This window comes from Anas acuta, chromosome Z (genome assembly GCF_963932015.1).
Source record: "Anas acuta chromosome Z, bAnaAcu1.1, whole genome shotgun sequence".
NCBI lineage: Eukaryota > Metazoa > Chordata > Aves > Anseriformes > Anatidae > Anas > Anas acuta.
The window spans coordinates 59,664,583-59,690,777 of NC_089017.1; the positions used below are offsets into that span (position 1 = coordinate 59,664,583).

Here is a 26,195-nt window from a genome sequence, read left to right on the forward strand (position 1 = left end):
TACCGGCACAAGTACTAGCCCTGATAGCACACCAATAATGACTTGCCTCCAACTAGACTATGCATAGTTGATCACAACCCTCTGGACCACACCACTGAGCCAGATTTGAATCCACTTGCCTGCCCACTGATTTAACGCACCCTCTGTAAGTTTTTCTGTGCAGATGTTATGGGAGACAATGCCAATAAGTCTCAGTAAACAACATGCACTGCTCTCCCATCATCCACAAGCCAGTCACCTCACTGTAGGTGACACTATCAGGCTGATTAAGCTTGGTTTCTCCTTCATAAATCCATGCTGACTACTGTAGCTCACCTGCTTAGCCTTCATTTCTCTTGAAGTGCTTTGCAGGAAGATTATCTCCATTGACTTCCTAGTCATTGAGATGAGGCTGACCAGTGCTGTTTCCTAGATTTTCCTTCTTGCCATTCCTGGAGACAAGAGTGACATTTGCTCTCTTCCAGTCGTCAGGAGCCTCTCAGCTGCCATAACCTTTCAAAGATACTAGAGAGTGGCCTCACACTAGGATCAACCAGTTCACTCAGCACTCCCTGGTGCAAACCATCAGACTCTGTAGGTTTATGTGTTTCCAGTTTAAGTGCTCCCTAACCTGGTCCTGCTCCACCAAGGCCAAGTCTTCCTTGCTTCAGACTTTCACTCTGGTCTCAGTAGCCAGGGATTCCTGCAGCCAACCAGGGTTGTGAAGACTGAGATGAAGAAGGCAGTGAGTACCTTGGCATTGTCCATGTCACTTGTCACCAGTTCTCCATCTCATTCAGCAGTGGCCTCACATTTTCCCTATCCTTCCTTATGCTGTTTATTTATTTGCAGAAGCCCTTCTCCTTGCCTTTCACATCCCTTGTCAGATTAACCCCAAGTCAGACATGGCTTTCCTGGCCCTACCTCTGCAATTTCAGACAGCAGCTCAGCATTTCTCCTGGGTTATTTGCCCCTGCTTCCACCTCTTTTACATTTCTTTGTCATGTCAGAATTCACTCAGGAGCTCCTGGTTCATCTATGCACTGTGTAGGCCTCCTGCCACCTTTTCCTGAACTCCTGATTGTTGGGAGCTCATTACTTGAGCTTGGAGGTAATCCTTGTGTACTGACCAGTGCTCTTGCACCCCTCTCCTCTCCAGAGCCATAACACTGGATTCTTCCAAACAGATCTCTGAAGAGGTGTACAAATTAGTATTGGAGGCTGTTCTTTTATCAATTACTTCTTCCTTTAAGTATTTATTTTTCATTATTCTGCTAGTATATAAATCTGTGTGAAATTAAATAAAAGGCAGTATTATTTATCAGCAGTCCTGCCTATGAGGGGAGGTCCCAGTTGACTGGCAGCTAGCAAAGGTGATGCCAATCTATAAAAAGGGCCAGAAGGAGGGTCTGGGAAACTACTGGTCTATCAGTCTGACTTTGGTGCTGGGCAAGCTCACAGAGCAGATTATCTTGAGTACCATCACACAGCACCTACAGGACAACCAGGTGATCGGGCCCAATCAGCATGGGTTTACCAAAGGCAGGTCCTGCTTGATGAACCTACTCTCCTTCTATGACAAGGTGATGTGCTTACTGGATGAGAGAAAGGCTGTGGATGTGGTCTACCTAGACTTCAATAAGGCTTTTGACACCATTTCCCCCAGCGTTCTCCTGAAAAAGGTGACTGCTCAAGGCTTGGATGGATGTAGGCTTCATTGGGTTAAAAATTGGTTGCATGGTCAGGCCCAAAGAGTTGTGGTGAATGGATTTAAAAATTTAAAACCACTAGTGACTGTGGTGAATGGATTTAAATCCATTTATGGATTTAAATGGTGAATGGATTTAAATCCATTCACCACAGTCACTAGTGGTGTCTCCCAGAGCTCAGTACTGGGCCTAGTTCTCTTCAATATCTTCATCAATGATCTGGATGAGGGGATCAAGTGCACTCTGAGTAAGTTTGCAGATGGCACTAAGTTAGGAGCAAGCATTGATCTACTTGAGGGTAGAAAAACTCTACAGAGGGACCTGGATAGGCTGGACCAATGGGTTAATGCCAACTGAGGTTCAACAAGGCCAAGTGCCAGGTCCTGCACAACTCCTGGCAATGCTACAGGCTGGGGAAAGAGTGGCTGGAAATGGACATGGTGGAAAGGAACCTGAGGGTATTGGTCAATAACAAGCTGAACATAAGCCAGCAGCATGCTCAGGTAGCTAGAAGGCCAACAGCATCCTGGCTTGTACCAGGAATAGTGTAGCCAGCAGGACTCAGGAAGTGATTGTCCCTCTGTACTCAGCTCTAGTGCGGATGCACCTTGAACACTGTGTTCAGTTTTGGGCTACAAGGATATCAAGGTGCTGGAGTATGTCCGAAGATGAGCAACAAAACTGGTGAAGGGTCTACAGAACAAATCCAATGAGGAGTGGCTGAGGGAACTGGGGTTGTTTAGCGGCTCAGGGGAGACCTCATTGTGCTCTACAATGCCCACAAAGGAGGCTATAGCAGGGTAAGGTACAGGCCCTTCTCCCAAGCACCAAGTGGTAAGATGAAGGAAAATGACTTCAATTTGTGCCAGGGGAGGTTTAGACTGGATATTAGGAGAAATTTCCTTACTGAAACAGTTTTGTGGCATTGGAACAAGCTGCTCAGAGAAATGGTTGAGTCATCAACCCTCGATGTCTTCAAGGAACATGTAGATATAGAACTTAGTAGCATGGTTTAGTGGTAGACTTTAGTACTGGTTTAATGGTTGGACTAAATGATCTTAGAGGTCTTTTCCAATATGAATGATTCTATGATTTCAAATGCTTACTGGATACCATAATGCTAGTAATGTAGGATATCCAACATTGACAACTAAAACCAAGGCAGAGAAAAACACCAATTTTTCTTTCCATATACATTTTTACAGATTGGCATGGTTTCAGTACTTCTAATTTTAGTGTCCTTCTCCTACATGGAAGTCTTCAACTGAAAAAAAAAAAAAATAGAGACAATAATGCTTAAAAACTTCTTAGGTTGTGTAGAAACAGGAATACCCATTGAAATAATTGTGGGCATAATCATTATATAAACAAGCTGCAATTAGGATGCACTTATCATTGCATTATGCTGCTCATTATGACCAAGATATCCTGTTTGTTCTGCCTGTTCAAAAAGAAACAAAACCACCACCACTCCACCCTACCCCTTACCCCTCCTCCCCCACCCCCCAAAAAAAAATAAAAAAAATGCCATGAAAGCAATTCTTTATAGTGTTTCAAAAGGAAGCTGGAGCTGGTAAACACATGTTCTTATGGGAAATTGCCATAATCTCAACTATATCCCAGCAGGCTCTGAAAATATTTCTCACAAAGTCTCTTCTATAAAATCTAGAACATATGTACAACAGACTATGTTTTGTATCCTTTTAAGGAACTTGCTAGATTAATACAGAGGACCTTGCTCTTGCATTTCCTCTGAAATGTCTGCCTTTTCCTACAGGTATTCTGCTCTTTTTTTTTTTTTTTTCCTATTTACATGATTTCTGCACTTTTATAAGCCTTGACATAGGCCATTAATGTTCACATCCAGACCTATTTCTAATGCAGTATATCCAATACATAGTCTATCGATAAATGCATTTCAATACATTCATATCATTAAACTCCCACCATTTTTCCAGGACAATTATCAGAGAAATCAATATAGACATTATTTTTTATGTGGTTGGAAGGAAGAGGTTTTGAAATTGACTGTACTTTTTTTTTATTATTATTATTTTTATTATTACTATTGACCGATACATCAAAAAGAACACAAACAGATCAACAGTTCCCTTACTAATTGTCATTCAGATAAATATCTATAAGCCATTAGGGACATATAAAATTCACAAATTTCTAGATGGGAAATGATAACATCAATGAAATTTTTTTAAAAAGTCACCATTTGAACAATGCAGATCACTCTTTATAATCTAAAATGGACAGCATGATTCTCTCAGCTGTTCTTCTCTTTGCTACTTTTCTGAGTTTTTATCCTCTCACATCAAACAAAACAATTCAGTTAAAGAAAGAAAACAAGAATCACACAAGACATGGAAACATTCTAAATGCAACTGGAGAAAAAATAATATGCAGAAAATATATTGATTTTTTTTTAAATTATTCTCAGTGTGTTCCTTTCATATCTCAAATTACACACCTAGCAATGAGTCTTCCTGAAGAGCTCTGTCACTATCATCATTGGCATCCACTATCATCTACTGTAATTACCTATTTTTACCCCAGACTAGAAACACTATCAGTCAGAACTCTGCTAGGACTGCTGTGCATATTCTGTCTGAAAGAATATATCAAATCCTATATCAACTGATATTTTTTCAGAATTGTTCACCAGACAGATAAACAAGCATACCTCGTTGTCTTCCACTCACTGGAGCAACATTGACCATGACAATTTGTGCATGTTTCAGTCATGTGTTTGAAAGACTACACAGATAATACAGGTAAGTGGGGGGAGAGGGAGAGCACTTCTGTCTTGATTAACTTACTACATTTGTACATGGATTTAGAACTTCTACATTCTGACTTACCAGTATTTTACTGTTACTTGCACTTACTCTATGTTGATGGAAATAGCTGCAGTAAATGCAGGGGAAAAAAAAAAAAAAAAAAAAAAAAAGAAAGAAAGAAAGAAAGAAATAAAGAAAAAAAAAAAGACGTTTAATGAATGTACAGAAATTTGTAACCTATGCCCTCCATGTTGAAATACCACAGATGGTAAGATTAGTTTTTAAACCACTGTGCTTTCCTTTACCACAGGCAAAGACATTGCAGCAGTATTTTTAACTTTTTGGATGTCAGTTGGCCACAGTGACTTGCTACTAGAGTTGGAAACTAGACCACAGACGTCCTACTGCTAAATTTTAAATCTATCTCTTGGGTTTGATTCCACACTATAAATTACTTAAACAAACAGAAAAACTTTTCATTTGCACTTTTGTTACTTTCCATACAGGATTTTACTCTCCAAACTCCTATTCAGACTCCCCTGCTCCATTACACGTGACTCTTAAAGCTCATGATTTTAAGTGCTCTGCCTAAAGGACTCCAACTACTTCACTGGGTGTCACTGTTAATTAAGGACACATGGAAAGGAAATGAAGAAGCCAAGAAGCACAGCCTTGTTGTCTGGAAAAATCACCAGCATACATGGATATGGGTGACAACAGTAGGAGAAACTGGTGCTAGATAAGGCAATGTTTGCAGCTGAGAAAAACAGTCAAGTGCCTCTTACTGAAACATATGAAGAAGCTGAATGACTCAAAAGTCATCCTCAAATGGATCAAAAATTGCGGCCATGATGTCAGAGTTTCAAAGGTAATGAAGAAAAAAAAACTAAAAATATTAAAAAGGATGATCCTTTCAAAACTGTCGAAACATGTTTTACTTTCCATTTATATACTCTATTCAAACTGAACAAGATGTAAATCATTCATAAAGCTATCAAACTATGTGGTGAGAACTAGGCAGTTTAATAAAAATGAGCAGACATGGCTTAATGATAAAGCAGAATAGGTAAAAATTAGTACTGATTTGTAATCAGTACTAATCAGTAATACAGTTACAAATCACTACTGATTTGTAACTAAGTTTTTTACTCACTGGTTGCTTCACTTTTGCTCCACACCAACTACATTTCTGTTTAATGCAACAAGAAAGGAAGATAAAAATACAGCTCTAATCTCTGATTGCCCTTAACTAATTTCCAATTCTGACTCCTACCCACCAGCCTTCACAAGTCAAATTATGCAACCATATCACTTAGGAGAACCTCTGAAAGAGGCTGTAGTGTAAGATACAGGAACTATGTGTCTGAGTTGTTTATCATATAAAGAGTAGGATTGAGCTATCCCTATTGAACTACCATTTCCAGTTCCCCCAACATCTCCACCTCCACTGAGATAATCCGCACTGCACTCTTGAACTCATCTGTGATAACGACCATTGGGCCTACCAAAACAACGATCATGTTTAGTATAAAATGTTAACAGTGATTGTTGAAAGCATGTCCAGAGAAGGGCTACAGAGTTGGTGAAGGGCCTGGAAAGCACAAGTCCTGTGAGGATCACCTGAGGGAACTTGGGCTGTTTAGTCTGGAGAAGAAAAAGCTCAGGGGAGACCTTACTGCTCTCTACAACTGCCTGAAAGGAAGGTGTGGGGAGCTGGGGGTCGGTCTCTTCTCACAGGTAACTGGTGATAGGACTAGAGGGAATGGCCTCAAGTTGTGCCAAGGGAGGTTCGGGTTGGAAATGAGGAGACATTTCTTCTCAGAAAGAGCAGTCAGGCACTGGGACGGGCTGCCCAGGGAGGTGGTGGAGTCACCGTCCCTGGGGGTGCTCAAGGAGAAGTTGGACGTGGTGCTTGGGGACAGGGTTTAGTGGGTGACATTGGTGGTAGGGGGGTCGTTGGACCAGATGATCTTGGAGGTCGCTTCCAACCTGAATGGTCCTATGATTCTATGCATGACCAAATACCATAATATTTGTTTTTTCACCAAAAATTAGAACAAGCAATATTTCTACTTCTAGTTCTAGGAGGATGTAAAAGAATAAGACAAGAAAGGAAAAAAAAAAAAAAATCAAAATGTTTGGCAGACAGCAGCTTAGCTTCATAAGCAAATATTTAGTTATCCACAACTGACAAGTAAGCAGAAACACTGATTGGTTAGATTTGGTTAAAAATCTGGGCAAGTGATTTGCAAAAAAAAAAAAAAAATCAAAAAAAAAAATCACTAATGTTATAATATTTAGTTTTTAAGTAAACAATATTGTCATAGGAAAGTCTGTGCTTGTGGGTAGTAGCACTATAATTTCTAGTTTTATTAACATAACTTTCTGCATCTATAAAGCACATCATCAGCCTTGGCATGTGACCAAGCTGCAAGTGTAGTCACTTCACTGGAAATAAATGCAGTTGGCTAGGCAATGTTGTAAGACAGTTATTCCAGTTTTCCAGAAAAGAAAAATTTCTTTTACTACATCTTTTTCCCACATATACATACACTGAAACAAGCAACAATACTCCAGATAGGATCTGTCCCAGTTCCAGGAAAGACAGCTTTAATACCGTTCAGAACAAATCAGTGCCAGTTGCAACTGTTTTAAGAGATTATTCATTTTACACCAGCTCCAATTTCTTCCATTCACTTGTTACAACGTAAAGGTATATTACCATTATATCTGGAAAGCAGGGAGAAACATGGATTTCCTGTTTCATACATCCTACTACACAAATGGAAGTGTTGCCAATCCCATAATTTGCATTGTGGAGTACTGTAGACTTTGGGAATCTTATGTGGCTAGAATGTCCATATGGTGTTTCAATTACACAGATGATTCATTGCTTTTTATCATAGCTGCATAGTCTGAAAGAGAACTCTGCATTGCAATGTCAATTCAGCATTTAACTGCCAATGATGAATATGATCTTAGGTTGCTTGCTATCTAAAAAAATCTGTCTTCCAAGAAGGACTCTTGATACTCAAAAGTCAATTGTAACTTTTACAAATGCTTTTAGGAGATGAAAGATGATGTCTTTAAAATTGCAGAAGAAAAAAAAAAAAAAAAAAAAAGACATTACCTGCAGCTGTCAGACTCTTCTTGTCAGTGATTCAAACTCATGTAAAATATGAAAGTCCTTTATATTACCACCACTTTTTTTTTTTTTTTTTTTTTTTTTTTTTTGTGAATAGTCACAATGTTATAATACTATATGTGAACTACAGTACAGATTCTGGGCTGAGTAGGCAGTTATGTAGACGTATACATTTTGTACCTTTACCACCTTAAAATGATACTGAATTTATAGGTGGAATAACAGAAGCAAGCGGACCCTAAATCATAGAATAATTTAGGTAGGTAAAGACCCTTAAGATCATCCACCTAATACTGTCAACCCACCACTAAACCATGTTGCTAAGCACCCTGTCCATACGTCTCTTAAATACCTCCAGGGACCGCAACTCTACTCAACTCCGCTTCCCTGGGCAGCATGTTCCAAAGCCTAACCACTCTTTCTGTGAAGTTCTTCATGATATTCAGCCTAAAGCTCCCCTGGTAAAACTTGAGGCTCTTTCCTCATCTTCTATCACTTGCGACCTGAGAGAAGAAACCAAAAGCCTCCTGGCTGCAGCCTCCTTTCAGATAGTTGTAGATGATGTATCCCGTCAGCCTCCTCTTCTCCAGACTAAACAACCCCAGTTCCCTCAGCCACTCCTCTTAACTCTTGCTGTCTTGTCCCTTCACCGGCTTCATTGCCTTTCTCTATATATGCTTGAACAACTCAACGTCCTTCTTGTAGTGAGGAGCCCAAAAACGAATACAGTATTCAAGGTGTAGTCTCACCAGTACCAAGTACAGAGCAACAATCACCTCCCCGTTCCTGCTGACCACACTATTTCTGATGCAGGGCAGGATGCCGTTGGCCTTCTTGGCCACCTGGGCTCACTGCTGGCTCACGTTCAGCTGTCTGTCATCAACCAGCACTCCAAAGTCCTTTTCTCCTGGGCAATTTTCCAACCACTCTTCCCCAAGCCTATACCACTGCATGGGGTTGTTACGACCCAGGTGCAGGACTCAACACTTAACCTTGTTGAATGCCATGTGATTAGACTCTAGCCTAGTCAGCTCCTTCTGCAGAACTTTCCTAAGTTCTAGAAAATTGACACTCCTGCAGTTCTTATCATCCACAACATTACTGAGAATACCCTTGATGCCCTCACCCAGACCGTGACTAAAATGTTAAACAAAGCTGGCCCCAAGACTGAACCCTAGGGGATGCCATTGGTATCCGGCTGTCGAGTGGATTGAACTCCCTTCACTAGCACTCTGAGTCCAGCTATCCAGACAGTTCTTCACCCAGCAAACTGTGCACCTGTCCAAGCCATGAGCAACAAGATTCTCCAGGAGAATACTGTAGGAAATAGTATCAAATGCTTTGCTAAAGTCCAAGTAAACAACATCCACTACCTTTCCCACATCCACTAAGCGGGTCATCTTGTCAGAGAAGATCTTCAGAGGTCCTTTCCAACCTCGGCCATTCTGTGAGATCAGGTTAGTCAAGCAGGATCTGCCTTCCACAAACCCATGCTGGCTGCATCTGATTGCTCAATTGTCCCATGCATGCTGGATGATGACATTCAAGATGATCTGCTCCATAACTTTCCCCAGTACCAAGGTCAGACTGCCAGGCCTGCCATTCCCTGGTCCTCCTTCCTGCCCTTCTTGTAGACTGGTGTCACATTAGCTAACCTCTAGTCAACGGGATAGCTGGTAAATTACTGCAAGTGGTGAGCACTTCTGCCAGCTCCTTCAGCACCCTTGGACGAATCCCATCCAGATCCACAGACATATGAATATTCAAATGATGCAACAGGTCACTTACAGTTTTGAACTGGATTATAGGAATTTCATCTCATTCCCTGTCACTGTCTTCCAACTCTGGGGGCTGGGTACCCTAAGAATAACTGGCCTTACTAGAAAGGGTAGAGGCAAAAAAGGCACTAAGGACCTCAGCCTTCTCAGCTTCCATCACTGTTTCACCTCACATCCAATAAAGGATGGACATTCACCTTAATCTCTCCTTTGCTACTGATGTATTTATAAATGCATTTTTGTTGTCTTTTATTGCACTAGCCAAACTGAGTTCTAGGTGGGCTTTGGCCCTTTTCGTTTTCTCCCCACACAACTTCATGACAACTCTATCATCCTCCTGAGTTGCCTGCCCCTTTTTCTACAGTTCATAAACTCTTTTTCTTCATGAGCTCCTGAAGAAGCTCTCTGTTTATCCAGGCTGGTCTTCTCCCCTGCCAGCTTGACTTTCAGTGCACTGTGATAGCCTACTCCTTTACCATTAAGGTTTTGTTGAAGAAGATCTGGGCTTCCTGAACCACCTCACAAAGGGACTCTGTCAACCAAGTCTGTAAATAGGCCAAAGTCTGCTAACCACCTTCCTTACTTCACCAAAGAGTGAAAACTATCATTTCAGGATTGCCATGCCCAAGACAACCTCCAGTCATCACAACACTCAAAAGTCCTTCAGTAATTGCCAATAATAGGTCGGGTGGGAAAATTTCCCTAGTTGGCTCAATCACCACCTGTGTCAGGAAGTCATCCTCCACACACCACAGAAATTGTGGTCCCAAAATAGAGTTCATCTCTAACAGCCAAGTTCTCAATGCTCTGACCATTTATGAAGAATTTTACCCTCTTCAGTTGTTCAAACAGTTGAAGATCCAACACATTTGCAAATGCAGGTGAGAAACTGAGCTTTGCACACATGCAGGGTGCTGGAGATTCACACAAAGAAATTACTAAGCTTATGACTTGTGGGACAGTTTCAATACGAGGTCACTTCAGTAAAACTGGAACTGCTAAAGATTGTAATGTCCCCTGTCACCATTCAAATGGTGACAGAGCTCATCACCAAAAACACTTACTAAACCACATTTTTTCCTGCAAGATGACTGAACATCCTATTTGCCTGCAAGTTAGTTAAAGCTTGTACAAATTCTCTAAAAATGTAGCAGAACCTTTTAAGCAGTTATTTCCATGATGTGGAAACTGAATCTAAATAAGATCCATGTGCTCTTTCAGAATCAGCTGGCAGGCCCACTAGGACAGAAAACACACTGTTGTGTACTTGTGTATATATGGAAACCAAGAGTGCACATGACAAGTATTTCACTTAATATCATGCAATGTTTAATGTACTACAGAGCCTAGAATTCAGACTTACACTGAACAACCAGGAAGGATTTGCCACTAATATAACCGAGATTCACCTACCAGCCTGCAAAACAGAAATGCCAAATCAACCAGTCTCAAAAGTTGAACTCAGGGGAAGGTAACTGAGACCCTAGATGTGGTGATATGCGTCCTCTTTCCAGTTCAGAACTTTGAAAAGCTTCCTCTGATTATCCACATGCTTCAACCAGTGAAGGACACAGCAGCTCTGGCATTGGCTGACAGTTCAGCTTCGCCACCTCTCCCAGCCAGGACAAGACACCTTAGAGTATTCCACAGGGCAAGAATGATGTATGGAATAAAAACGGTAACTATTGCTTTCTTAATATAAACTAAATTTAGACTTCAAAGCAAGAAAGAGAATAACTTCCTTCTCTCTGCAGAATTACAGTGATGTAAATACAGTACTGGCAATTTGTTTTTCACTTTCTCAATTTTATGGAAGTAATTTCCCTCAAAGCCAATTATTTATTATGCTGCCATCCAGGAGGCTCATGTCTTGGAAAATTTGTGATCTGCAAATATTTTTAAAAGATTTTGCAAGTACTATAATTTTTCAAGCATACTGTTTGTTTTAAACCTCTCCATATAGGGCAAAAGAATTTTTGAGTCTGTTGGTCCTAGCGAAACTTGCATTTTTCATGTTGCAGTTGGAAATCTAAAATACACTTAGGGAACATAGTATTACATGATACCTGTAGTTAAAACATTGTTTCACATTCTTCCTCATCACAGCCATCAATCTCAACATGTTATAAAAATTATAAAAGACGGATTTATTTTTGTCTTAGATCCTGACCTCTTGCTTAAAGAGCCAAAATTACAGCAACCGGCTGATACTGCACTATTTTCTTTTGCAGGTTCTCATAAGATTAAATTTATGATTAATCACACTGCACTATCCCTACAAGCAAAACAACCTCTGAAATTGCAAGATTTCAATAACATGTAAAAAGCAGTTCTGTTAAGGAGGCCTACAGAATGGCTTTTTCTTTTCTTATAGAAGTGGTGAATAAAAACAGTAAGGTCAATGAATGGAGCAAAACTAAACAAAAACAACTGAACCAAAGGAAAAAAAGTACATTTCCTGTCAAGCTATGAATAATTTAGACCAGAAGCAAAATCTGGATCAATCAGTAATAAAGCAGAACACGCATAAGGGTGAGAAATCTGCCACTGATACATTTAGGAGCATTGAATATACAAAATCTCACATTTCAATTGGGCAACTAGTAACTAGTTCATTGTATATCCTCTGTGCTTTAGAAGTATTTTTGTAAGCAGAGCTACCCAAAGTAGTCTTCAAACACGTTCGTTCTGAATATCCATAATTTAATACTAACAATAAATCCAGGTTGAAATCACATATTTGCATACAGATTGGATGATTGCATACAATAAAGCTTTCCCTGGAAAATTGTGATTGAGCAGAAATATCAGGAATTAACAATTCAATTCTTCCGTTTTAGAAATGTGAAATTTGAAGGGAAAAAAAAAAAAAAGGCTTAACAAAGTGACCTTAAAAGGTATTCCATCTGTTTTTTTCTTCAATTCCTGCAGAATTTTAGGGGGGGGGGGAATTAAAAAAAAAAAGAAAAAAAACACAACACTTTCTCCTCCAAAGTGTGACTCCTTTGAGGGGGGAAGGTGGGGGGGGGGGGGGGGGGGGGGGAGAAGCCAACACATTTGTGATTACTAGAAAAAGCCCACTAAAAATTGAATTTATGACTTTACAAGGGAAAATATAGTTGCTGAACTAACAACCTCTTATATCAGTAAATTCTGTGTATGGCACAAATAAATTTTATTTCATGTTACCTATCTGCTCTACTTTAAATACCAATGGCAATGCAGGAAGTTCATAAATGTGAATACTCTAGAGGCTTACACGCATCACTGAGAACAGTAAAATGAATGGTTACACATCTGCAGTCTGAACTTTGAGATGAATACAAGCAAATTGTGAATGCGCATTTTTCAAATGATTGCGCTCATTATTTTCCACTGACTCATGGCTGTTGGCAGAAATGAATAATACATTTTAATATAGCATAGGGGTTCAACAATCAAATACAAAGAGTATGTATGGGTATTTATCCATCTTCTATGCATACATAGTACTAAAGCTATAGGTTGTCATCTGTTTTTAATACTAAAACACCAAATAATTTATAATACAGAACTGTAAAATATATATAGAACACTGCATCAATCATGTACAAGTACTAGTGCTGTTCAACATTTCTGTAAATCCTCCATTAAACTTAGATTTGAGACTGAACCAAAGACTTATATGAATCAAGTCATGGTTGCTTGGAACACTGGAACAGAGGCATAAAATGTTGTTCTATTTCAGGTCAAGACTATTTGCAGTTCACTTCATTATTTCAAAGAACACTAGTGACTGAAATACAGCACACTCCACATTAAAGATAATGCTTATTTATTTTCCTTAATTCAGGAAGCAAACTACTAAATGGCAATTCGGGTATCAGCTGACGGAACTGAGTTGTTTGATGCCATGGGTACTCTCCCAATGCAAGCAAAGAAAACAGCAGAGCTTTGGGCAGCTATTTAGTAACAGTGCCAAATAAGAGGGAGTTAACTATCTGAATGCCAACACAGTCTTGCTTTGCTCCTCTTACACATTCCACATCAAGTCCCATAATGCACCATAGACCTTTAGTCAAGACAACAAATGTGACTTCCTTGTATGAAAAACACAGGAAAATGAAAATTCAACCACTACACCCTCAACAGCTGCTAGAAGTGCATAGCCCATGTATCACCATTCCACAACAACATAAAACTTTACCAAAGTAAAGAAATACTACATGAGAAAGCGTGTGTGAGCATGGCGATATTTCCTTGAGCAAAACTTCAGAAGCATGAATTTTCAGGAAAATTGAACGTAACACCGAGAAAATTAATGGTGGCACATCGTTCCCAATCAACTCCAGAAGAAAGGGATACATAGAAATATGCATGACATTTTGTTTTAACAGTAGTCTAATAGTACTCCAGGTACAATTTGAAAAGTACTGTGCTGTAAAAACGTCCATAACTTCTTAAGTATTTGGCAAAGGTAATGAATATCCACCATCTGTAGAGCTGTTGCAAGTTCATGAGCTACAGAAATAAAAAAAGATGCCTTCTTTTGGTAGCCTAGCTCTCGTGCAAAATCCAAAAATAATACACCCTAGCAATGGCATCCACCAGGAATCAGACACTTGGCCCCAAAATAAGATGGAGCAGCAAAGGGCTTATTTCAAGTACCACGGCTAATGTAGGCTCCAGCGCTCACGTTAGGATGAAATCAAGCATAGCAGAACTCAGTCTTTCCAAGCCATGTGTTGGTCTGGGGGGAGGTGGGGAATTCTGTGTCAATGGCTTTATAGAGCAGATGTGACTCATTGCACTCTCATTTAACATCAGAAATTCAGGTCTCTCCTTCTTCCACTGAATCAATGGCAGAAGCACTGGGGGCTCTAGCACTGCAGTAGCAACTGTACAGAAGATATTTCTACAGTCAGTAAAATCAGTTCAGCTAAGTCATAGTGTCTGACACTGCCATTTCATGACATGATATTCACATCCTGACTTTTGTTTGTCTCCTTAGTGCCATGCAACACCCTTATTCAACTTATCTTCCACAGTGGCCCTGATCACAGAAAAATATGGAACTAATTTAATCAGTACACTATCCCCATAAATCTTCCTAAGCTTCTTTTTTCACTGAAGAACACATTTCATCTATAACTGTTGTTTCAATAAACCAAGTAATGTGAGATATCATTGCTCAACATATTTTGAATGCTGACAGCATCTTTAGGATATGTTTTTTTCATTACTATTATAATTATTTTTAAGATCAGAAAAAGGTTTTTTTTTTTTTTTTCAAACACTTTCCTACATCTTTCATTTTCTCATTAAAATTCCTCAGCTCAATTCAATAATCATCCATTAGAATTTCAACACCCTGTAGTCCCATAGTGGTCTGTTCAATTACTTTTAGAAATATCTTGGGAAAGTACTAATGCCAAATGGTACTCTCTTAAGTTTATAACATTCAAACGCTGTATTAAAAATCAGTAATTTAGAGCTTGCCTCATTTATATTTGCCTGCCAATATATATATATCCTGAATTTAGTTCCATGACAGTTTTTTTGCTTCATATAAGCTTTAATTATAAATTCAAGGGAAAATTCCTATGTAAGTAACATTCCATTCAATGGTCACAGTATGTGGAGTGTATCCACCGTTTGCACAGAGCCCATGCACAGCACTGCTCACATGCTAAAGGAGTCTTTCTCTGCTACCTGGCCGAGGCCAAACCATTTTCCCACTCTGTTCTCTATACTCTTCTCTGTTCTCTATACCTTTTAAAAACAAAAACAACAAAAAATCAACAAAACAAGCAAACAAAACCAACAACCTTTGGAGAATCATGTCTACTGACCCATCACTTGCATGCTGAAATTCACCAGGATGTTCAGCAGTTAAACTCTGCCAACCAAGAGTACATGCAGATACAGACTGTACTTCAAATGCAAAGAGAAATGTCCCAGTGATGTAAAGTGGGCTTTGCTCTCAGCTGGGATCTGGTGCACTGGTGAGTAACCAGCAATACACTTATATTTGGTAAATGAGTCAGCCTCAGGAAGGGCACATTATGCAAAGCATGTATCTAAGTATACTGTGGCCAGAGCCAAAACAAAACAAAAAGAAACCAAACAGAAAACCAACCCAAACTCTGAAGTTGAAAGCTTTTCCACAAAAACTCACTTTTCTTGTTACTTAGACCACCCCGCTTTCATTTGAGACTACAGAATGAATTACACAAATTTGGTTGTATGCATGTATTACTACAGTTGTACATACTTTTAAAATAAATGTGTACTTTTGAAAACCGTTTAACAATTTTACCACAAAACAAGGCATTCATTTCCAACAATTAACCCTGGAACTTGACCATTAACGTCTATGCAAATGTCTTCATTTTGATAAAATTAAAATGGACAAAGGACAAAAAACGTAAACATTTTTTCACATTCTACTCCTTGAACAGAGCCTATGATGTTGCAGATTAAAATTATTAGAAGTCAAACCAGTAGTTTCATAGAAATTGGAAAATTCAGAAATGAACAGCCAAATTATTCTTGAGAGATATGTGTGCCCCTGAGATCAGGAAGTAGTCTTCTTAAACTGTCCTGGCTCTTTTTTAATTAGAATAATTGGAAATAGACTGCCACTGCACTTCTGCAATTATACAGTGCTGTGTTATGATAAAGTACTGCTCCACTGCTACGAATACTACTTGTTTTAAACCATATGGGCAGCAGGTACAACATAATATTGACACTCAGAGGTACAGACATTAGAACTATAACAAAAATAAATTCTAACTGTAGAAGTATTGCTATTATTTTAAGCTGTACTTTAGTAGTGTCTTCTTTTACGGATTCTTAAAATCCTCTAAAAATTTAACATAGTTTCAAAACTGAAATTTAATTAATAAATGTCACCACATCCAAACCTACCATATTAAATAATGTGTGCATTTGGGACAATCCTTTACTCATATTGACTTTGATATAATCTAACAGAATTATCACACTTTAGTGTTTTTCAAAGGGATACGTGCCTCATACAGGGCACAACCAAAGCTATTCAGAAAATCAGGAAGCTATTTTCATTTCTTCTTTCCTTCTTCCAGCATTCATCTAGCCAAGTCTTGCTTATTTTAGTTTGTCTGAGACCTAGACTGAATGGAAGATCATTTACATCTTCACAGCATTTTAAAGGATGCACATCAGTATTGTCCAGTTATCTCACCCGCAGTTGTTAATTCATCCACAATCTCCATTAAAAGATAATAAAGCATTATTGACCCCATCTAGAAACTAGAAACAGAGACAAAGGGACTTATATGAAGCCACAGAATAGTGCACTAGAAGGGATAGGATCAGAAACGGCATATAACATTTCCTGTGTATCTGTTTGTAGCTCCACACCGTGTTGATCACTGCCAGAAATGGGAGACAGCTCTCACTGCAGTTCATTTCCTTTACATAGCAAACACCCAAGAGACTTAATTTAGGCAACCTGAATGTGACAGCATACAGGTTTTGTGGCCACCTGCCACATAATAAATTGGGTTTCTTGCTTAGCATCATACAAGACCACCACCACAGAGGCAGGGACACAGACTGGTCAATGTTGCCTTGTCTGTATTAATTACAATGACATCTCTTTATTGCACAGTGCTTCCTTGCCCATTATCTGTGCGCTTGCCAGCTCCCCTGTCAAATGAGTCAAGATACCTGTTAAACATCCCTGACCACTATGCAACCTGCCAAAAGGAGGGAGAGTGAGGGCAGCACAAACTGGCACAGTAAACCCTCTCTCTCATGTTTTGTTTTGTTTTTAATTTGAGAGCACCCAATTTTGTAACTAACACATCTTCTACCTATTTATGTGATTTCCAATGATGGCTGTTTTTTCCTCAGGAGCTTCACCTGCAATGAAACACCGAGTTTTCTACCAGCACATAGCCAGCTTTGTGTGTAGAGCACCATCCTGCAGGAGGGCTCCTGTAGCATTATGCAGGATGAGTAAGGGGAATGAAGAAGACAAAGCACCCCAGAGGTGATGTACTCAAACTGTAGCACCTTCAAACCGTGAAGGTGCTGGTGCTGTTCAGGAAAGGGCTAAATCTTTTTCGTAATGCAAAATAATAGGTAATGTTAGATTTCCATATTACAAAATGATACTGCCATAAACAATTCTACTACCCCGGTTCCCAAATACATTTTCTCCTCATTTTACAGAAGGATAAGTGAAAAGCTTAAGCTAACTCGTTCAAGGTCCCCTGGTGCTACAATCAGACTTAGCAGGTATATGCTTACATCTTGTGCTCCATCCAATCTACCAAAGTATTTTCCTCTGGAGGGCATCAAGTACGACCATAGTACTTTTTTTATTTTTTTAAGGAAAAGATAAGTATTAAGGAAAATACTTAAGGAAAGTATGTCCACTTAAGCAAAGATGAGTATTTATTTCAGTACAATCATTTATCCAGAGACAAAATATTTTCTTGGCAGATAAGTAAGTGCAACATTCCACCAGGCTGAAACGCTCAGCTTCACCTTATTCTTCTACAACATGCCTCATGTCACAGAAACATATGCCTTGTTAGAGTCTATTTTGTACTCCTCTTTGTCTGACAATACTCACTTTAATGTGAAATATTTTCATGGCATGAAAAAATTTGCATGAAAACATCTTTTTACGTCCTAACCTCAGTTTTCAAGCCATCTTTTCTAAGGGTCTTAGTTAAATAATATGGAAATTACACAGTAAAAAGAAACTGACAGTCAACAGATCTTTTCAGACTATATCCCTAGATACAGATCATTTTTGTTGTTTTCTGTTGCTTTTTGTTTGTTTGCTTTTAAGTCAGAAGGGAAGTATATTTCTGAATAAAAATTACTAGAATTTAATGTGGAAGTACACTTGCTGCTGCCAAACTTTGCTCTCTCTACCTTAAGTGGAAGCACATTTCATTGAGAAGGCTGTGGATTAACTTAATAATTAATCTGACAAAGTAAAGAAATAATCATTATTACACCCATAATAAAATAAAATAAAATTTTCAAGGAAAGCTCATCAGGGCAGGGTTCTTCCTTGAAATATATATTTTAAAAAAAAAAAAAAGATACTTACACAACAACACCTTCTGTTGAATATGCAAGTCCTTTCAAAAAAGACATATAGTGTTTTATATATGGTAACAAATGTGTGTTATGTAGATTCACAAGTAGCCACGTTACTGTAGTAACTGATGTTTTTCACAAAAATTATATTTTTTTTTCATACAACTCTGCTCTAAATTCAATGCTTTCATGTAGAATATTATACAATGATAACTTTCTGACATTGCTCTGTCAATCCAGTCTCTTGTAAAGATTTTACCTCTTGGAAAAACCTGTGACCTGGGACTGGAGGTTAAGGCTGAGCTAAATAATCTAACTTGGAAAATGGACTATAACATTAATTTTGTAGTGGAACATTGCCAGAAGTCTCTGCTATCTTTTGGTGCCCTCCCTATAATTCCCTGCAAAGGAATTCCAAAATAAACAACTAAAATCAGTGGAAAAGAAAATTAGACAGTATCAGTGCAAAGAGTAAGGGACACACATGCAGATGCAGAGCATCCACAGACAACATAGCAGAGAAGTAGTGGGCATGAAGTCATGAATTGATTTCAACATGTGTAGGAGTATCCATGGTAGTGCTAATCTAGACAGCACAGTTAAAAATAGCAGTGAGGACAGATGAAAGCGGCCATCAGCATGGCTTAATGATCTGTCTGGAAGGGCTGGACAGCCTGCTCTTACGTCTAGGCTGGCATGTCTTCAAACCATTTATACATTAAAGGTAGAATTACAAGATCATCTAGTTTGGAAAAGATCATCAAGTCCAACCATCAGCGTGACCTACCAAGTCCCACCACTAAACTATGTCCCTTACTGCCATGTCCACACGCCTCTCAAATACTGCCAGGGATGGAGACGCCACCACTCCCTCGGGCAACACCTTCCAATGCTTGACAACCCTCCCCTGGAAGAAATTCCTCTTAGTGTCCAATTTAAACTTCTTCAGTGGAGGAGGGAGGACCTTTTTTGGACCTTGGACCTTTTCAGCTTGTTTTGCTTTTTTCCTTTTCTGAGAACTCTTGTAGTCACTGTCAGCTTTGTCATCATCTGCTCCTAAGTAGTACAGATTTGTCCACATGAAGCTGCAGTCACGCTACTCACTTGCAGCGTAGACACATCCAGAAAAATGTGCTACTGTAGATACATTCATCTAAAAACTGCATTTGCAAAAAGAAAAGCCTGGGAACATAGTGTAAAGCATATGGGACCTGATGAGGAACACATGCTTGAGAGAGTGTCCATTTTACTAAATTGTATCAGCAGGGCATGATCTCTCTTAACACGACTTGCTTTCCTTGAACTGCTGGAGGACATGAGAAGTTGCTGGTTGGCCTTTCTTGGCCAGAGTCAGGACAGATTAATCCAAATGTTCAGGTACAGTGACTCAGCCAGTTTTAGTGTGTAATGCAGAGATACTATTATACTCTCCAGGCAGCTGGAGGCAACTGTATTATGTGTAAATGGCGCTCACTCATCTTCATAAAGGACTAATGCCAGATGCCTAAATCCTAATCTAGGGAGGCACTTTCGTTATCTGTTGTTTCAAGGCCAGTTATTTCAGAAGCATATCAAGACATCAATAACGCTTTCAACCATAATCGCTGTTAACAGAGGCAGAACTTACTGCAATGCAGGAACCCAGCAGTTGATAAAGTTCTTTAAGTTCAGGACCTTATCCCCTCAAACGGTGGTTTGTCATACGGGGAGCGGCAAACACTAAGGAGACAGAGGCCACTCAAGGACTGCTCACGACAGTTTGTCCAGAAGTGACCAGAAGGATGTACACACATTCATAACCTGTATACTGAGTGATACACTCCAGGGAGATTTTGTGCCCATTTTGCTAAATCACAGCCAGAACATGAGTTAAGAAGGAACACTTTTAAGTGTTAAGTCTTAAGGCATGCTTAGTTGCCTTAAGAGGGGAGTGCAAAGACAAACAAGCTAGTGTTGCCTCAGATAATAGCACTTCTGGTTGGAATCAACTCACAGCAGCAGGGATTACATCAGGGCTAATTTACCACAGGAAGAAGTGAGGTAGTGAAAAGCAGAAAGTTTTGGGCACACGGATAAGAATCCAGTGCTGCTGTCTGTCTGCAGAAGCCCTGAGCACACGCATGGCCACGCTCCACTTCGCTGTTCAGACCCAGGCACCACAGCATATGGTCACAACTAAAACTCCAGACGCTTGGGCAGCACTGCTGCCCAAGGATTGTTCTGTGAGGTAACTTTAAGAAGAAGTGCAGAGAGGTAGTGAGTTAACTCCTCTGCAATGGGAACACCACAGTAAAGAGCAGAAATACAGTCCCACTGCGTTATTTGCTCATGTGCTTCATCTGCGACCTTCAGGAACAACTGTGAGGAAGTGGATGAGGGTTTAATTCCTCTCCTCAGTCTTGGAGATGACACCTTAAGTTGGCACATGCGGTATGAACAGAAACACATTATTAAAGCTTTTCAAACTGCTAAATTTGTGTCGCATATGCCTGCAGCACATTCATAATGCTGAACAATAAGTAATGATTTCATATTAATTTCTGAGATAATGGTGCTCCCAAAACTCTTCTGAAGAACTGCTGTATTGAGCTGTTTGTAAACAAGGCCTTCCTGAACCTAGAACTAAAGAGTGAATTTAATGCCAAAAGTAGCATCATTACCGTTCACCAAAGATACAACGTGATACACTAACACAAATGAACATCAACAGGAACATATTGAACTACATGCACAGATTTCAACATTTAATTTTTGGAACAGCACCACATGCTCACTAACAGAGCATCACAAATTTGGTTCTATTTTACCTTGTGACTAATTGCTGTACCAGCATTTTTCTTCTCCAAGATCTGTCCTGTTCAATCAAAACAGAAACTACTCTTATCATAATTAGACTTTAAGAGGTGGTTCTCCCTTTCCTAAGGGTGCCCTAAGATGCCATACACGAATAATTAATAGAAGCATGTATATGGAGTGATAAAAACAAACTCAGCCTTCTGAGAATTATGCTATCAAATTGCTGTAAGGAAGTACTGCATCAAGATGTTATAGAGTGTATCATATTCAAATGGGCAGTGAATAGCTGAATCCTCCTTTGTCTAACCTGTTGCTCGTTTCTTAGGTACATTGCTCCTCTTTGTTCACATCTGCCAGAAGACTGCCCGTTAATTTAGACATCGCTGATGTTAGCCAGAGGGTCCAGGGTTCTACAGATATAAAGCTAAAAAACATTGACAGAGCTCAAGATTGCAGAATATATTCACATTTGCTTACATTTATCCATCATAAAAATCCTTCACCCCTAATTTAAAGTCTGGTTTAGGTTAATCAAAAGCAAATAATTATTTTTTTAAGTATAACTCCATTTCGTAGTGATTCCATTCTGTAATTAAAGGTAAATTTATGCCCATGTCCTAGCAACAAGCACAAATATTGTGCTCTATCCAGCGCTCAACATGTGAGTTACTAGAATGACAATTTCCTAATATTCAATGCAATTAGTACATACATCTTAGGACTACCTGAATGCACAAATGGGGGAGAAAAATAATCAAATGTCTAGCCTAAGCACAACAGAATTGCGGGTCAAAGAGTATGACATACAGCCTATTTACCTTGCTAGTACTCTTCTGCTTCTGAGTGCACTGTATTTCCTAGTTGTGCTTTGTTCTCTCTCTCTCTTTTTTTTTTTTTTAAATTAAATCTTGGACACAGCACTTACAAACATTCACATAAATCTCTCATCATGGTGAAAGCTTTAATATTCAAAATCTTGGGCCAAATCAAAAGTAATTCTTAGGCTTTTTATAAATTTACTACTGTGACTACAACTGGAACTGACAGTGTAGCATACAAAAGGCAGAATATTTACGTTTGTATTTTACGAAAGAGAACATGAGATATGTACATGCATGTTGAAACACGCCAGCAGTTTTATGTTGTTAGTTTGGATAGTTAAAGGTTTTTCCCATTTTTAAGAAAAATGCCCACCATTACAGCCAGATCCCACAAAAGACCTTATGGATGAATAACCAGCAGGGCAGCATAACTCCAAATTATAATCATGTGCATAGTGTTGTCATGCACATGCGAGAAAGCTATGCAGCACAGATGTAAACACAGATTGCTAAAATGGTAGAGTTGAAGGGAAGTGTTAAGTTCCTGACTATAATTTCATTTTAAAGGACAAGTTCCAAACTGATAGAGTAACAATAGAACAGATGGGGAGGGAGGGATTTATACACAAGGAGAGGTCATGCAATACATTGTATTGAGTTTAAAAGATAAGTGAGACAATGCCTTTTTCTGCGGTATAAACAAAGAAAAATAATGCCAGCATTTCAACTGCAATCAAGAACTGGGGAGGAAACGGAACTGGAAAGGAAATGCTTGGGGCAAACCTTACACAGCTAATGCAGCATTTTAACCAGAAAAATACATTTTCAAGCGTTACTCAATAATTCTATATGAAGTGCAAATAGGCCAAGTTCATATTCAAAATAAGCTTTCATAAATGCTCCTTAATATACAAGAAAATATACCTAATGAATGACTGTCACAGCTGCCAAGCTAGGACACCTAATTTGTACTTTTCTTCTCTTTAATAACTGAGAGATTTCCACACCTCAGAATCACTTATAACTTTGGAAGATGAGCTTACAGTTCTGACTCAGACAGATAAGCAGCAGGTGATATTTCTACTGGAACAATTAATTAATTATTTTTCCCCCATTGGTTAAAAACTCTCCTGAGACCTTAAATCAACAAGGTATGTGATGTATGTGTTTATCCTCATGGTTCCCCAGTTCATTCCATTGTGCACACAAATCTATTGCACAGCTACGTTTGCATTGAAAGAGATATTCCCCTGTGTTACTATGCACCTGCTCCATGTAAGCCTATCTTCTCTGCCTCCTTTGAGAAGCTGATATATCTGCCAGAAAAAGAGCAAGCCTGGACACAACCTTCTTACAAGTCCTCTTGCCAATTATCTCAGGATTATTTCCCTTGGTTTAGCTATGAGCCTATTCTGATGAGTGAAAAGAATGGCTACACACCCTTCCAAAATCTATTAATTCCCAATGCTTTCTTACCATATTTTTCATCTTGACAGTGAAAATATACACCAACTGTATAAAACCTCTATTTTCTAGGTAAAACACAGCAAAACATTGGCAAACTGGCTTCTTACAAAAAACTTTAACCTCCCCCCCCCCAAAAAAAAAAGAGAAGTATTCTTTCACTTAACAGCAATTAACATGGCTTTATAAGGGAAGAGGAGAAGATTCCCGTTCTGCCAGTTTCAACTGTAACCCAGAAAAGATACAGACTTTCTCTCCGTAAATAAATCAAAAAAATATTTATTTAAATTGGATTTAAAAACCAAGCCGTAAATAAAACTGAAATCAAAATGGTAGGTTTTCCTCTCTCTTTCCCTCCTCCTTCCTGTAACCGTGCTAGTGATTCACAGATGGCTTCTGGAGCTTCAGGCAGGTAATCAGAGACAGCCGACCATGGGAACAGAGCTCTGCTGCACATTCCTTCTGGTCAGCTGAAACACCCAAAAACAGAGTGAGGGGAGATAACGCACTGCATTCCCCAAGGACTGCTGGAACTACTGGTCTTTGTGCTTGTGCACTGAGAAGTGCAGTACGCCCACACTGGTGTCACCACTCCAAGTACATGCGACACCAAATGATGCCACTGCTACGAGTGCCAGCACCCCTGCACTGTTCCCAACACATCTTCTGTGCTGTTCTCCACCACAGTTTTGTGTCCCACGCAGGGCTGCTTCTGCCTCTGCACTCCAGGAACTTGCTGGCATCTCACCACAGCATCAGACAGCGCTGCTCAAACATCCCTGCTGCAGAGGACACAAACTAAAGCAGCTGCAGCAAGGCTGTCACGCTTTCCCTTTCCTGCTTCTAATCAAGCAAACGTCCACACAGGATGAAGCTGCCATGAGTGCAGACAGAACAGGGATGTCCTGTGTGAGATGGTGAATGGTACCACCATGGGCAGTATCCCACATCAGGTTTGCTTGGGAAGAAGAAGTGATCGCAAAATACCACGGCCACCTTGTACTACAGGGTTTTGTGTGGGGACAGGTTTCAGCTCCCAGTAAGGCTGGACAACTGGGAAGCAGTGGGGAAGTAGGAGAGACTTCACACCTCCTTGAAGTTCTGCTGATGCCTTGCCAAATATGATTACAAACAATGTAGGTATTTGGGATCCTTGTTCCCCGATCATGAAAAAAATGAATGATAAGTTACTCGTCACTTCTTCACAGTACCCAGGGGAGGTTCTGCATCTCCAAAGATACCATTCATCACCTCGTCCAACTGGTCTACCTTTCACATGTGGCTCCTAGGCTCAGAATTGTGTCCCAGAGAAATCAAGTCATACTTCCCGCATCATTGTGTGTCCTCAGAGAAAAAACACGGCTAAGGAAGGAGCCATTCCTACCTAGTTTATCACCTTCTACATGACCTCCTTACCTGAAAAACCACCTTTCTCCTTACGCTAAAATACCAGCTACAATATTTTGAGTAGCCCACACTGGGCTACCCACTGAAACCAGCTACTGTCTGACAGGCCAGTCCCTTGGAGGCTTCCCAGATTGGGAGATAACTCTTCACTGGCCCCTTCCCCTGAAACATGCCTGTTTTACCCACCCTCTCAGCCAGATGCAAGCCACATCCCCTTTTGCTGCACATTGAGCCAATGGCATAGATCAGAAATCACAAAGACCCCAACACCCTCACGGATCTGCTGGCTGACGGGATCACCAGCGACCGGGTGAAACGCAGCAGCCTCCAAGCCAGTTTTTTGACACCGGGGAAGAAACATACCACGCCTTGCGAGGAGCGCTGCAAGTCATTCCTTTCCGCACCGGGCACGGATGCTGCGCGTTAACCGGGGGGGAATCTGTAGAGGCAAAAAAAAAAATAAATAAATAAAAAATCGCGATTTGGTTGTGGAACCAAGCGGCGAGAGACCCAAGTTTCTTGCTGACAAGCGGGCGGGTCAAACCGCAGCTGCTCGGGCTCAGCCGCCCTGCTCGCCCGCTGCCTTCCCCCGCTACTCACCGCGGGGTCCCTGCGGACCCGGTGCCCGGCTGAGGGCTCCCCGGGCCGGGGCTCCCTCAGCAGCGCCCGCCACAACCACGCCGGAGCCGGGCGGGGAAAGGCGCCGCGGGGCCGCCGCCTCCTCCTTCAGCTTCAGCTTCAGCTCCCGGTGCCGCTCCCGCTCCCGGTGCCGGTGCCGCTCCGAGCCCCCCGGCCAGCGCCGCCCCCTCCCCGCTGCCCCCACAGGGCGGCCCCGGCCCCGCCTCGCCTCACCTCACCCGCGCCGCGCCGTTAAACGGCCGCGCAACGGCCGCCGCCGGGTGATGGGGACGGCGCCGGGCCCAGGTGACGCCTCCGCGGCACGGCGCGCGGGGGGACCCGGCCACGCCCCCTCCCGGCTTGGCCACGCCCCCGAGGCCGCCTCCTCGCCCCTGGCCACGCCCCCCCCGCGGCTCCCGGGGCGGCGGCCGCTGCGTCACAATGCGGGAGCGGGAGGGGAGGGGAGGGGGCGAGGGGACGGGGCCACGTGACCGGCGGCGGGAGCGGGAGGGGAGGGGAGGGGGGGGAGAGGAGGGGGCGCTGCGGAATGGGGGGGGGTGGTGGGGCTGGGGGCACTGGGGGGGCTTTGCTTTATTTATGTA

General features: G+C 40.8%; 1 protein-coding gene across 4 annotated transcripts in view; it reads right to left on the reverse strand.

Moving 5' to 3' along the window:
• SNCAIP (synuclein alpha interacting protein) overlaps nt 1-25,979 on the reverse strand; it is a 90,052-nt gene extending 64,073 nt beyond the window's left edge. For 2 of the 4 annotated variants that reach the window (XM_068666513.1, XM_068666509.1), the window contains exons 1-2: nt 25,576-25,819; nt 25,339-25,414 (exon numbers count right to left, since the gene is read on the reverse strand). The gene's annotated coding sequence lies outside the window, so the exon portion shown is untranslated. The other 2 variants (XM_068666510.1, XM_068666511.1) reach the window with 2 other exon arrangements.
• Nucleotides 25,980-26,195: the final 216 nt, after the last annotated feature.